General features: G+C 42.0%; 1 long non-coding RNA gene across 1 annotated transcript; it reads right to left on the bottom strand.

Annotated features, from left to right (window-relative positions):
- Window positions 1-512: 512 nt before the first annotated feature.
- On the bottom strand, window positions 513-2,633 carry LOC135311895 (uncharacterized). Its single transcript, XR_010371440.1, has 2 exons — window positions 2,246-2,633; window positions 513-1,636 (listed from the first exon to the last, which is right to left on the bottom strand). It is a non-coding gene; the product is annotated as an uncharacterized LOC135311895 (long non-coding RNA).
- Window positions 2,634-13,886: the final 11,253 nt, after the last annotated feature.

The raw sequence follows: 13,886 nt of genomic DNA on the forward strand, positions 1-13,886 counted from the left end.
TTATAGAGTCAAACCATGGCACGACAAAGCAGTTAAATCAAACCCGATTGACCCACATTTTCAATTCTTGATTTTTAAAGGCTAAAAATGTAAAATCACAAAACAATCACATTTGTCAGGTTTTAATTTAAATGAATGTGTTCAGTTTCATAAACCAGTTTGCTTTTGGGGTGATGGTATGTGTGTCAGGTTTCGTATTTATGACTGAGTTACAGACCCTAAATTAAAGAGATAATACTGATCCAGGAATGTATTCTACTTTTTTGTAGCAATTTTTACTTTTTAGAAATATAAAAATAAATATTTGCATTTGAGTAACAAGTTTTAGCTTGGTTGCATAACTGTGTCATTATCTTTTCTTTATGTTCATTTAATATAAATGAAACGGCAGAGAAGAAGTGTGCCTCATGACAGCCATCGAAAATACTCCAACAACAGAGTTTCACCATTTACTGGATAACTAAATTCCTCCTTGGATTTTTGTGCTGCATAACTTATGAGGAATACCTGAAGACAGGAAATAAACAAACTTTTATTCTTTGCCAGGCCATGTGTCTATCTATAAACAGATCAAATTGATGGGGGAAATAACAGTGCAGAACATTCAAAACACCAGCTTTTCACTTCTGGCTTGGGCTCAGACCTGTTTTGTGTACAATCCAGATTTTAAACCATGAATGCTAAAGAGAATGTGTACTCTACATTGTCTCTGCTAACATCATAATGTGATAAAATAATTTCTGAGGAATTTTTTCCCCAATATTAACATTTCAATAGTAGGATTTTCTCTTATTTATCTACACAGTCACATTTTATATTCCTAGATGATTCACCGAATACAGAAATTTTACTATCAGATGAAGTATCTTTGACAGAGCAAACAGCAAGATTTAACTTTTGGAAAGCTGGTAGTTTCAAAAAACTCCTTTGTAGTATGTACAGGTTGCTAACCTCAATGACATAGAGTTAAAATAATATTAAGCTGAAATAAACTAAAAGTATCAACAACTTAGGTATTACTTAAACATCACACTTTCCTTGACACAAAAGCAATTTCATTCATCTGCACCATTTCCTTTCATTTTTATTAGCTGTCCAAATCTTGGAGGCAGCTCTGCAAATCCCAGTCCTACTTTTTTCAATTTGATGGGTCACCCTGAAAACTGATAAAAAATGCTTATGTTTTTTCCCGCTACATTTGCAGTGCTGCCAACCGCAAGGCTAAAGAAGACAAGAATATAATCCCCATAGTCTTGAAAGGGTGTAAAAGTCATGAAGAAGAAAAAGAAAGGTGGGTTGTTCACATCTGACTTGGGAGGTTTAAGCTCTGAAATTATAATTGCCTCACATTCTTCATACTTCGTCTGCAAGTAAAAAAGTCAGAACCTTTGCTTTTAATGCTAGGGGAGATTCTTTTGAAATAGAAAACTTTTAGCTTTCTGTCAGCCAGAATCTTGAGGCTTTAAGGAAAAACATAAGTAGTGAGACTTGTGATGAAATTGTGAGAGCTGGCAACACCTCAATCAAGCTTGTTCTTCACTTCCATTGAAGATGAAAGGAAAAATGCCAAAACCATACTTCTGGTGCAAAAAGTGATAAACTAGCAGGAAACATTCTTGCCCAGTCAGCTTTCTCCCTGAAATGAAAGACAAGCATCTTGTAAAAGGTCTGCTCAGAGTTCCAGTGAAGTCAAATTGCAAAATCGCCTCTCACTGACTCTAGTGTTAAAATATCGTGCTCGCCTAAGGCGTTGTTCGAGGGAAGAGAGGGTACTCTGCTACCAAATTGAAATTTGGATATTCTTGGACTTTATAAGCCTATAGCTCTTTAGAAGCAGGCTAACATAGTCAAATATTTTTCTTACTGCCTCCTTACCAAGATTAACTTCTGCTACTAGCTTTGCTGTGAGATATTCAGAAGTGACACTGAATACTATGTTTCTGTTTCTGTTTAAGAGAAGCTGAACTTACCAGACTAAATTAAATGTTTAATAGAAGTTGAAGTTAACAAGCTAAATTAAATTTAGTTTATTGGGTAAGGGGTACAAACCTAATAAGATAAGTTAAAATACTGTAGGTTTAAGGTAAATACGGCACCATGGTTAATACACGATGGTAATGCTAGTGCCAAGTCATATTCAACTTCACAGTATGCTTTCTACAGGTGGTATCTTAATCCAGTGCAAGGTCATGTTGCCATCAAAGATGCCTGTGCAATCATTTGTGCTCCAGTTGCGTGTACTCACCATGTCTTTCTTGTTAGCACTGGCAGTTATGCAGTCTCAGGGCTGTTGGATCTGCTTGCACAGATGCTTGAAAATCAGCTCACCAAAAACCAAACAAACAAACAAAAACCAAACAAAAAACCCAAACAACCCAGAAACCAAAAAGAAAATAGGTTAGCATTTAGCTGAATCTGTAAGCTGACCTGACTCTCTATCTGTCCTGAATATCAGACATGTTGGTAGCAGAAATATGCATGCGGTGACAGTGGGAAAGTAGGACTACCCTTTCCACAGAAGCGTGGTCTTAAAAAAGCTTAAGCTAATCATTAAACTGGACCTTGACTTTACAAGTTTGTCTGGGATAACAAAATCTGTCTGTTTCTAACTGCTGCCTTTCCACCACCTTGCACTTCTGGAAACCTTTCCAATCTGTGCAAACTGGGCTTAATAAACAGAGCAGATGAACTGACAGTTCTCCACTGGCAGTGCTTTCTATCTGCTTCCTGCAGGTGTAAATCACTCCACCAGGTGCTAAGCAGAAAGCCCCAGGGCTGGATTCATTTTCCTTCCTTAAGACTCCTTTGTACTACTGTAGTAAAGATGAGTGTGATCATAGTAAAAAACAGTTTGCAAGTCATGACAGTATCTAGCTCAGCATTAGCTTCTTGTTGCTACCAGATTGCAGAACTTTCAATTTATATCTGCAGATATCTAAGGTGTTCATTTAGTCTTTGCTTTATTTCCACCTTCCTAAATCAAATGAAATTTTTTATATTAAAGATATTTCCATTAGGAATCAAATTAACAGGCTGACATAGCTACCAACACAAGGTTTTGTTACTTACTGTAGCAGAGCATTGTATACACTTCACTGAAAACCTTAAGCCATTGCTTTAAGAGTTTCTATGTCACAAAACAAACTACTAGCCCACTACCCTCCTTGATGATAAGCAAAAAATCAGTGCTTGAAAAATTAACGAAGAAGAAAATTAAGATATTCTGCAATATAACATGAAATTCTTTTGTGGAACAGATAGAGCATTGATCTATTAGTGTGGGCAAACACTTAGTGAGTGGTGCTGTGTCTTTTACATTTCTACTGTAAAGAAACCAAATGGGGGCAGTGAAGCCAAAATTAACTGTTTACTGAGTGTATGTGGCATGTCAAGTCCAGACACACAACTGGCTGTTTGATGAGAGCAACTGAATACACAGCAGTTCAGAATTATTAGACTGTTGTTGGGAAAACAGCTAATTTTTTCTCATCAGATAACAATTATATACTCCATAACTAACTGAGCAATTAAAGTCCTTTCTAAGACAAACCCTTTCCTAAGCTAATAATTAGACCATATTTCCTTTCCATATTCACTAGGCATCTGCAGTTTCTGTCCTTTTTCACTGTATAGCAGGATCCTGTCTCTCTGTTCTGCCTGTTTCTCTTCATACAGTACAGAGTCCAAAGGAACAATGTGGGTGAGGTCCAAATATCTCTGTTTACTCTCTGTAAATACTCAGTGTGTAGTGTGCAAAGCCAAGGAACAGATAAACACCATTGCTTTCCCTGAGTTCTGGTGGCTCTGAAACAGAGGATATAGTCAAGGTCACTAGACATTTCACAAGCTGTGAAAGTGATAGTCCTCAATTCCTATCACCACAGACATATTGCATTGGTTTGAATAAGAGGAGAGCTGTATTTAAAATCATCACAGAATCACAGAATCACAGCTTGGAAGGGACCTCAGGGATCATCTAGTCCAACCTTTCTAGGAAGAGCACAGTCTAAACAAGATGGCCCAGCATGATGTCCAGCCTAATCTTGAGAGTGTCCAATGTGGCTGAGTCAACCACTTCCCTGGGGAGAATATTCCAATGGTTGACTGTTCTCAGTGTGAAAAATTTCCCTCTGGTATCCAATCGGAATCTCCCCAAGAGCAACTTGTGTCCATTCCCCCTTGTCCTCTCCATGTGACTCCATGTAAAAAGGGAGTCTCCATCTTCTTTGTAGCTACCCCTGAAGTACTGGTACATGGTGATGAGATCCCCTCTGAGCCTCCTTTTCTCAAGGCTGAACAAACCCAGTTCTCTCAGCCTATCCTCATACGGCAGGCTTCCCAGTCCTTTGGTCATCTTGGTGGCCCTTCTCTGGACCCCTTCCAGCCTGTCCACATCTTTTTTGTATAGCGGGGACCAGAACTGTGCACCGTACTCCAGGTGTGGCCTGACAAGCGCTGAGTAGAGCGGGATAATGACTTCTTTCTCTCTGCAGCGGGATAATGACTTCTTTCTCTCTGCTGGTGATGACCTTTTTGATGCAACCCAGCGTCCTGTTGGCCTTCTTGGCCACAGCAGCACACTGTTTGCTCATGTTGAGCTTTCTGTCCACCAGGACCCCCAGGTCCCTTTCCACAGAGCTGCTCTCCAGCCAGGTGTATCCCAGTCTGTGCTGCTCTCCTGGATTATGTTTTCCCAGGTGCATGACCTTACACTTCTCCTTGTTGAACTTCATAAGATTCTTGCTGGCCCACTCCTCCAGCCTATCCAGATCTCCCTGCAGAGCAGCTCTCCCTTCTGGAGTGTCTACTTCCCCACTCAACTTGGTGTCATCAGCAAACTTCATCAGGCTACACTTGATGCCGTTATCCAGATCACTTATAAAGATGTTGAATAACAGTGGGCCCAATATCAATCCCTGGGGGACTCCACTAGTGACAGGTTGCCACTTGGAAAAGGAGCTATTTATCACCAACCTTTGGGTGCGGCCTCTCAGCCAATTCCCCACCCACTGCACAGACCACTTGTCTAGGCCATAACACATTAATTTCTCCAGGAGGAGGCTGTGGGGGACCATATCAAAGGCCTTGGAGAAGTACAGGTAGACAATGTCCACTGCCCGCCCCCTGTCAACCAGGCAAGTCACATTGTCATAGAAGGTCACCAGGTTTGTCAAGCATGATCTGCCTTTAGTGAAGCCATGTTGGCTTTTCCCAATCATGTACTTCATTTGACTTGTGATGGCCCCAGGAGGATTTGTTCCATAACTTTCTCAGGGACTGAAGTAAGGGTCATGGGCCTATAGTTACCCGGATCCTCCCTTGAGCCTTTCTTGTAGATAAGGGTAACATTTGCCTTCCTCCAGTCCTCCAGGACATCCCCCCGTTCTCCACGACTTCTCAAAGATTACGGAGAGTGGCCTCACAACGACGTCAGCCAGCTCTCTCAACACCCTCGGGTGGATGGCAGCAGGGCCCATCGATTTGTAGGGTTCGAGCTCCTGTAATAATTCATGTACTAACGTCCTTCACTGATGGTGGGTTGGTGTTTGGATCAACTGGGAATTTCATTCCCAAAGCCTGGGACCCGACAGTGTTGGTAAAGACAGAGGTGAAGAATGCATTGAGGACCTCTGCTTCTTCAGCATCATTGGTGATTGACTCTCCTATTCTGTTTAACAGTGGGCCTATGTTTTCCTTCTTTTTCTGCTTGTGGTTGACATACCTGAAGAAAACTTTCTTGTTATTTTTGACATCTATGGCCAGTTTTAATTCAAGCTGGGCTTTTGCTTTTCTAACTGCATCGCTGCATGCTCTGGCAATGCCCTTGTAGCTCTCAACGGATAACCCTCCACTTCTCCATCTCCGGTACGCTTCCCTTTTGGATTTGAGTAGACCCAGGAGTTCCTGGTTGAGCCAAGGGGGCCTCTTGCTCCGCTTACTTCCCTTTCCTTCGTAGGGGATAAACTGGCTTTGTGCTCCCAATAGAGAGTTCTTGAAGAACTCCCAGCACTCACTAGCTCCTTTGTCTTCCATGGAAGCATCCCAAAGTAATACTAGTCTAACAAGACCTCCAGAAGTCATCTAGTCCAAAGCAGGGCCAACTTTAAAGTTATTTCAGGTTGCCTGAAGTCTTGCCCAATCTAATTTTTGTTGTCTACAAAGATGGTGGTGATACCACAGCCTCTTCGGGCAACCGGTTCCAGTGCTTAACCACCCTTACTGTCAAGAATGTGTCCATTCTTTCCCATAGAGTCAGTTCAGGAAAAGAGTGGATTACACCAAGCATTAGAGCTGAAGAAGAGGGGCAGCAAGCCTGCTAGGCAGATGCTGGAGGGGCAGGTGGCATGAGAGGCATGGAGAAGATGGCTTTCAGAGCCGTGAAGTCTTTTAGGTCACATGCTGGGTGGTAGCAGCAGGAGCACTAATGCTGTGCGGGGCTGGAAGGTGATGCCTGGATCCATGAGTAACCGAGTGATGCAGAGCTGGTACTTTTGCTTCTGCTTTTTTGAAGGTGAAGATCTTCTATTTGAGGCGACTTCATCTTGAGGTCAAGATGGTATTCAAGAACTTCTGCAGCCCACACTGTAATGAGAGATGTGTAAAGAGTTTGTATAGCCAGTTGCAACCTTTTTAAAATCCCTTGTAAACTTGGGTTGACTGATGGAAAAAGGTAATTTGCAGTATCTTCCCTAGCCTGGGGGAAATTACTGGGAAATAGTGACCCTGCAGAGCCACCCAAAGCCTGATGTGGCTTTGCTCCATTGCTCTGGGAAGCCGTAATGCTTGCTTATGGTCAGACTGCAAGCTCTCCAACCCAGCACCAGTTGTTGCAGCTATTTGTTCCTGACACTGTGTTGCAGCAGCAGCACTACAGGCCTGAGGCTCTCTGCTGGCTGCTTGGTTTTTTTCCACTAATAATATTTCAGTCCTATTAACAAACATGCTATCTGAACTACATTGTTGCCTTAGTCCACAGCTAGAAGTCTAGACTGCCTTGTGCTACATTTTCTCTGCGAGCATCACAAATCCGTATGCTGCTCATTCTGGGGGTCCCCTGCTTTTTCAGTTTAGTTTTAGTCCTGCTGCTTTAACTGAGCTGTGCAGGGCAGTACTGATCTTACACTTTTAAATTTTCTGAAATTAAAGTAAAGCCCCATTTTTGTCTATGTTTTTGGATCCAGTTCCTAACTGAAAGGTCCTATTGATTTCAGTGGAGTCACGCAAGTGATTAATCTCCTTTTTGTGTATAGTAAGTCCTGTTGTGGTTTAACCCCAACTGGCAACCAAGCCCAGCACAGCCGCTTGCTCACTTCCCCCCAGTGGGATGGGGGAGAGAATCAGAAGAGTAAAAGTGAGAAAACTTGCGGGTTGAGATAAAGACAGTTTAATAGCGAAAGTAAAAGCCACGCACGCAAGCAAAGCAAACCAAGGAATTCATTCACTACTTCCCATGGGCAGGCAGGTGTTCAGCCGTCTGCAGGAAAGCAGGGCTCTGTCATGTGTAATGGTTACTGGGGAAGAAAAAACACCATCGTTCCAAATGTCCCCCCCTTCCTTCTTCTTCCCCCAGCTTTATATGCTGAGCATGATGTCAATATGGTGTGGGACATCCCTTTGGTCAGTTGGGGTCAGCTGTCCAAGCTGTGTCCCCTCCCAGCTTCTTGTGCACCCCCAGCCTCCTCACTGGTGGGGTGGGGTGAGAAGCAGAAAAGGCCTTGGCTCTGTGTAAGCACTGCTCAGCAATAACGAAAACATCCCTGTTATCAACACTGTTTCCAGCACAAATCCAAAAGTCAGCGCCATACTAGCTACTACAAAGAAAATTAACTCTACCCCAGGCAAAACCAGCACACCTGCTCTGTAGACAAATGAAAACCCATTAAAGCACAGTGTTCACCATCTTACCAAGACACTTCCAGAGGGGATGGGAGTTGATTTGTAAGGTCAAGAAATGAAGTAACACAGTGAAGAAACATTCTTCTTTTTTCCCTTAAATGTTTGCAAAAAAGAGGCTTGAGGCTTTTTTAGGCACGCCAGGCTGAAAAATCTCCATTTTAAGACACTGTTTTTTCCTTTAGAAAAACTGTAGAAATATCTGCTTAAAGCCTTGTATTTTGCAGCACAATCAGCCTCTGCCGCCTGTGGCATCACTTCCAAACCAGGCTTTCTCCCCTATATAATCAAGTCCATTTTATTTGAAGTATTTTACATCCTGTGTTAAGGTGCTCATCTCAAGCACACCCAAGAATATGCTGGGAAATTTTTTTTCTCCAAGGCCAAGACAGGAAAATGGTGGAGGCCAAGTCTGAAGTCTCTTGCTGTCAGCGGTGGAGATTCAAAGGTTACTGGGTAAGCTCTGAGCCTCTGTGTGAACATCTTAGATCAGACGAGAATGTGTCAAGGTCTATAATATTACCTAGAAACTTTAAAACCTCTGTGGATTAGGCAAACTATTCCCACGGCTTACTTTGCCCCTTGGGCAAACATTGTCGTCTCAAAATGAGATAACTTATGGGACATTACAAATCTAGAGACTGTAGGCTATTTCCTTCTGACAGTGCAGTTTGGTCCTCACAGGGTATTAGATGATTATTTTGATTTCGTTCCCAGCTTCACCTTCATCGTCAGTCTTCGCAAAATAAGAAAATGAGACACACCAGTTTTGCTGGACTTATCTGTTAGTGCCCCCATAGTTCTAGAGGATAGAGTTAATTTTGGCAGAAGGCACATTCTTTTTCCAGTAATTGCATGCCTGTGACGGAACATGGATTTCTGTTAATCCTAAGCAGAAATAAATAAGAGAGAAAAAAAAGGTGTAATTCTGCTAACAGTTTTGATAATTTCTCCCAGTAGTTTGGAGCGTGGGAGAAATAGAAATGGGAATGAGCAATCCTGATACAATAATGATTGCAGAAACATAGTCCAGCATTGAACTTCAGGTCAAGTAGGATTGCAGAAAGGAAGGAAAAAACAAGTAGGCTAAGAAACATAGAACAAAATATACCAACTAAGATTATACCTAAGCTGGAAAAAGCCTTTGTGTATGAGCTTGTTTGTGAAGCTGATGCACTACCCATCTCAGGCAAACTGCTGATTATTGTTTCAATTCCAGATTCTTTGATCACTTACCCTGGGAGAAAATGTTTGCTGGAACTTGCTGTATTTCTACCAGACTTTTAATTATCCTACTGGGATGCTATTTACAGACAGCATTTTAGGGCGAGTCTTGGAGGTGCAGTTCCCATTAACATTAATGATGTGTGCATGCTGTGAAGATAACTATAATCCCTTTGCAGATTAAACACTTGGTGCTGTCAAACCTTTTCCTAATGCTGTAAATCTGAAGGCATTCAAAATGGGTGTAGGGCACTTTTTTTTTTTCTTTTCCTTCATATGAGCGATTGCAGTATTTTTGACTGCTTTGGATGAAAAAAAGGTCTCTCCAGATTTCTCTGCCAGAAAGCATAATTATGAATGGGTGGCCTGGTCAGTGCGGGTGTTCAGAAACTTTGAAAGTCACACCAAAGAATCTTTACAGTATATCCTTGTTGGAGCTATTGTAGTTGAAGTGTATAAAACCCTACAAATTTTAATTTTTCAATTTATTTTAAATCCACTGTCAGATTGCTGGAAGCCCATTTTGCATTGATATACATTCTGTGCAGAAGGAGGATAGTTCTGTGTGTTTCACAAGTTGTGTAAAAAGCCAGAATGTGATCTCATGAGAAAAGTAATTGCTCTCCTTTCTGAAATATAAGCTTCTCCATGCACTAAGTGTGGTATATCTAGTTTTACTCTCCATAGATATATCTCTAGCTGAACATAAAACCAATGTAAAGAATTTCAACATCAAACTTGTCGACATGCTGTGCTGGTCTACAATTAATGTGCAGATAATTGCACTAGGAACTGATACACATGTTTCAGACAGAGAGGCCTAACTGTGGGTGTGCTCTGCCTTGGAGACCTCTGCTTTGTAAGCGAGCCAATATGGGAATCCAGAGAGAGAGAGGAATACAGCTGAAGTACTCTTTAAGTACTCTGAAGTACATCTTTAAGCTAGATAGCAAAACAAAGCATTTAAGAGAAAGTTATAAACAAACCAAGACACAATGTAGCCCTAAAATTAATTTTTTCTTGACTATTATGCAGTTACACATATAATACATTTAAACACAGAGATATTGAGATAAATTGAGGCCCATGGATAAGTGGGTTTCCTGGGTGGGAAAAGCACTCATACTTGTTGGCACTGGCTGATGAGATATCTGTTCTGCTTCATCTGCTACAGGCAAAGCTGAGCTGGCTCCTGTTTAGCTCAGGGCTGTATCTGCCTTTGCAATCCATCCACCCCCACAGAATGTAAAGCCTAACTGTATTTATCGCCTCTTTCTTCTTCCAACCATGCAGTGGTAGTAAATTGTTAATTAATTCCTAAGGGTGATCTAAAGGTTTAGCTCATTATAATGGCCCCTAAATACCCTGTAGTTATTTAGGGAGATTATCTGGCCTACCCAAAGCCTCATGGAAACCTGGGTGGGAATGGGAAGCAGATGTACTGGGAGAGACTAGGAGTTACTACCATCTTAGATCCCATTTGAAGAACCTTTGAAGGAAATGAAGTGCCACTCATTCCAATCCAAATTACAGTCTGCAGTTGTGTGATACTAAGAACAAAAGTTTTAAAAGCGTCACAGTAGTAAATTTGTGTTGGAGAGAATTTGGCTCAGGCTGCATAAACTGGTTGTGCCCTTTAGCACTGTTCAATACTTCATGAACCTTCTGTACACTCTGGGTAATCTCCATTTGAGGTGACAAAGATGTGCCCAAGCTGCTTGTATACTGCTTGGTGCTGTTAATACTGAAGTATAGTAAAAAGAGACATATCCACCCTGTGTCCAGAGTCTGACCTGGAGGCAAACTCAACACCTCCACAGAAAAGATTATTTCTTACTGTTTGTCCCCAGCTGTCACTATCACTCCTTCACTGCTTGCAGCTGCACCATCCAGGAAGAAAGCTCTTCCAGATCTCTTTTATATTTGAAATTACCTTTTTAAAAAGGGAGAGGAAATACAGGTATTGCACACTAGGAAGGTCACCAGGAAGAAACCCTTATCCATTCAGAGCCGTTCCATGCAGTGCAGAGCATTCTGAGAATCTCCAAGTACATGAACTACATGAAACACGGAAGGATAGATCTCCATGAAAAATAGCGTACTTCCATGTAAGTCATGTGGAGTGACAACAGCTGAGACTGGGGATTAACTACTTCTTTAAAGTTTATATTATTTATCTTTAAAACAATACACAGGTTTTGTAAGTGGAACTGCAAAGCACTCAAGAATACTTACATTGCTGCAGGAGGCCCTCTTCATTCTGTGATCACATTCCTGCCTGCACTTCTAGTTAGTGTTTATATAAATAAGGAAGTATCCATTACTGGTAGCCCCAAAAAGGAAGCATATAATAGTCTCCCCAGTGGGGTAAGTGCTAAGAAAACACCAACTCTCTCCCAGCCCTTTCACGTGCACTCCTCTGCAAGTCTGGGAGAGGCCACTCACCTCCACAAAGAAAGCCTTCAAAACTGGAGATAGGGGTATACCAGGTGAAAAGTCATTCAGGATCCCTCTGGAAAATTTCTCCCAATTCAGCTGGCTGCCTCTGCCCACTTGTCACAAACCCATCACATGCTGCAAGTGCAGCAAGCGCAAAGGGCCGCTGGGCAGTGCCTGGCCATGCCGTAGGCAGAAGCAGCAAAGTGGAGAAGGGGGTAGGAGGGACAAGAAAGTAATGTTTGGTGGGTCATGCAGTCCTGAGGACACCTGAAGAGAATCTTCTGGAAGAAACCTTGAAGGCCATGGTGACAATGGAGCGATCTTCCTAGATTAGATCCTCCACTTGATATAAGCCTGCAAGCTTAATTGGTTTCTCAGCTTTATATGATGAGGCTCATTTTCTACCACATGCATGTATGGTGCTTCTGTGGTAGCTTAGTCAAAGGATATTGCTACCAAGACAGATCTGAACACAAGAAGAAAGTGGTAACAACTGGACTAGCTGCATACTTCTGGGTTTCCCTCCCCTGCAGAGGTACCTACACATCCCCTGAGGACTTTCAGGTCCTGACCCTCGTACCTGCAGGTAGAAGAATATACTCAAATCCCATCATGTTGAAAGACCAGAGTGGGCTATGGTGGGCCTAAAGCAGACCCTCCAACCCAGCCAAGCACCGTGACTCATCCACTCACTCCCTCTTCTGTTTGTCATCCAGCCCTGACCCACTCTGGCTGGTCACTAGTGGATTACAGCAGGTTTAGTTACACTGCTGGCAGGTTCTAGGGGTGGGAGGCTGAAAACATGGCTGAACAGATATGAAAACATGACTGTTCAGGTTACTGTAGGATTTGGTGACTTCTCCATTATTTCCAGTCTCTAAACCAATGCCCAGTTTCTTCCTAAAAGTGATTCTTTGATTTGGTGCTTATTAGCTTGTGACCTGTGTGGCTCTTCTAAGGGCTGCTTCTAAGAAGATTAAGAAAAGTAAATTTTTGTTTGCTAGATATTGTGAGTTTTCTACAGAGGTATGTGCATCTAATGGAATATTTTAGGGACCCATAACCTGAAAAAGGTTGAAAAATGCCTGCTACTTCAAAGTGAGCTGATTTAATTGTAAGTCATCTGTCTCTGCTTTGGAATTATCTGGTGAAGTGTTAAAAGTCTGCATTGCACAGATGACAGATGACCGGAGAGAATATTTTCTTCTCTCTTTCTGAAATACTTGGTTTCTTTTACTGCAAATAGTTTCAGGACCCATTTCATATATGCAGCTAAGACTGATCCTAAACTGGACATGTCTTGCTTTTCTGGTTGCCATGGCATTGGATAAACTTCCACAGGTGTGTTTAACAACATGAGTAATATCTGTCTTTTTTTTTTTTTTTTTTTGGAGGGAAAGTGTGAACATTGTAGTGACTTATTCTGGTGGATTTTGGGGGTCATTTTTGGTAAACATATATGCTTCTTTTTATTTAGGCAAGATCAAAGAATACATTAGTGCCCAATGTACAAAAGGCATTTGGTTCACTGAGAGAGCTCTTCAATTCTGGTGGGTTCCTCCATGGTTTCCCATTATGGGTACTGCTTCCATGCAGATAAGCTTTCCCCTGGTAATGGAGCCCCCATTGCAGTGGAGGAATTTAATGGCTGACTAGAGTAGAGGCGTAGTGTGGGACTGGGCTTTGGGCAACCATGAAGAAAAAGATCAGGACTCTGAGCTTGACTTGCAATTCTGCAGAAAACTGATATGACAGGGCTCCATGTCTTGCCTCTCAGCTGAGACTGTTGCATACGGAAAAGCTTTTTCTATTTCCTTCAGACTGAATTAGGGCTCGCAAAATTTCTCTGCACCTTTACCTGCATGGTTCACGCCGTGTGTGTGTACACACATGGGTAGAACTCAGGGTAGCATATGGTCTGCCTACAATGTAGGGACTCTAAGATCTCTTAGGGTTGATTAGATGAGCTACAAAGAAGTGCCTTATCAAAAAATCACATTTGCCTAAGTCCATCATCTGACTGAAAAGCTTTGTTTGTTGTTCCGCTCTTAAACAGCAAGATATGCATGGAATTTGGATGGACAAAATAATTCTGAATATTCTAGATGCTGCAGATGCTAGCTGTGTGTCGTTCAGAATATTTCTCTGCAGCCTGAGAGCCAAAATCTGCCCAGTACACTGTACACAATTACACTCACTTACTTGAAGTGACATGGCTGTAACTAATTGGACTAAGCATGCAAACTTTCACTGCACATAGCCAAAGACAAACTCTGGCTCCAAATGTTTTTCCCTGAATCCATTTTCATGGTACCTGGCCTCATTTTAGC

Source organism: Phalacrocorax carbo, chromosome 2 (genome assembly GCF_963921805.1).
Source record: "Phalacrocorax carbo chromosome 2, bPhaCar2.1, whole genome shotgun sequence".
Taxonomy (NCBI): domain Eukaryota; kingdom Metazoa; phylum Chordata; class Aves; order Suliformes; family Phalacrocoracidae; genus Phalacrocorax; species Phalacrocorax carbo.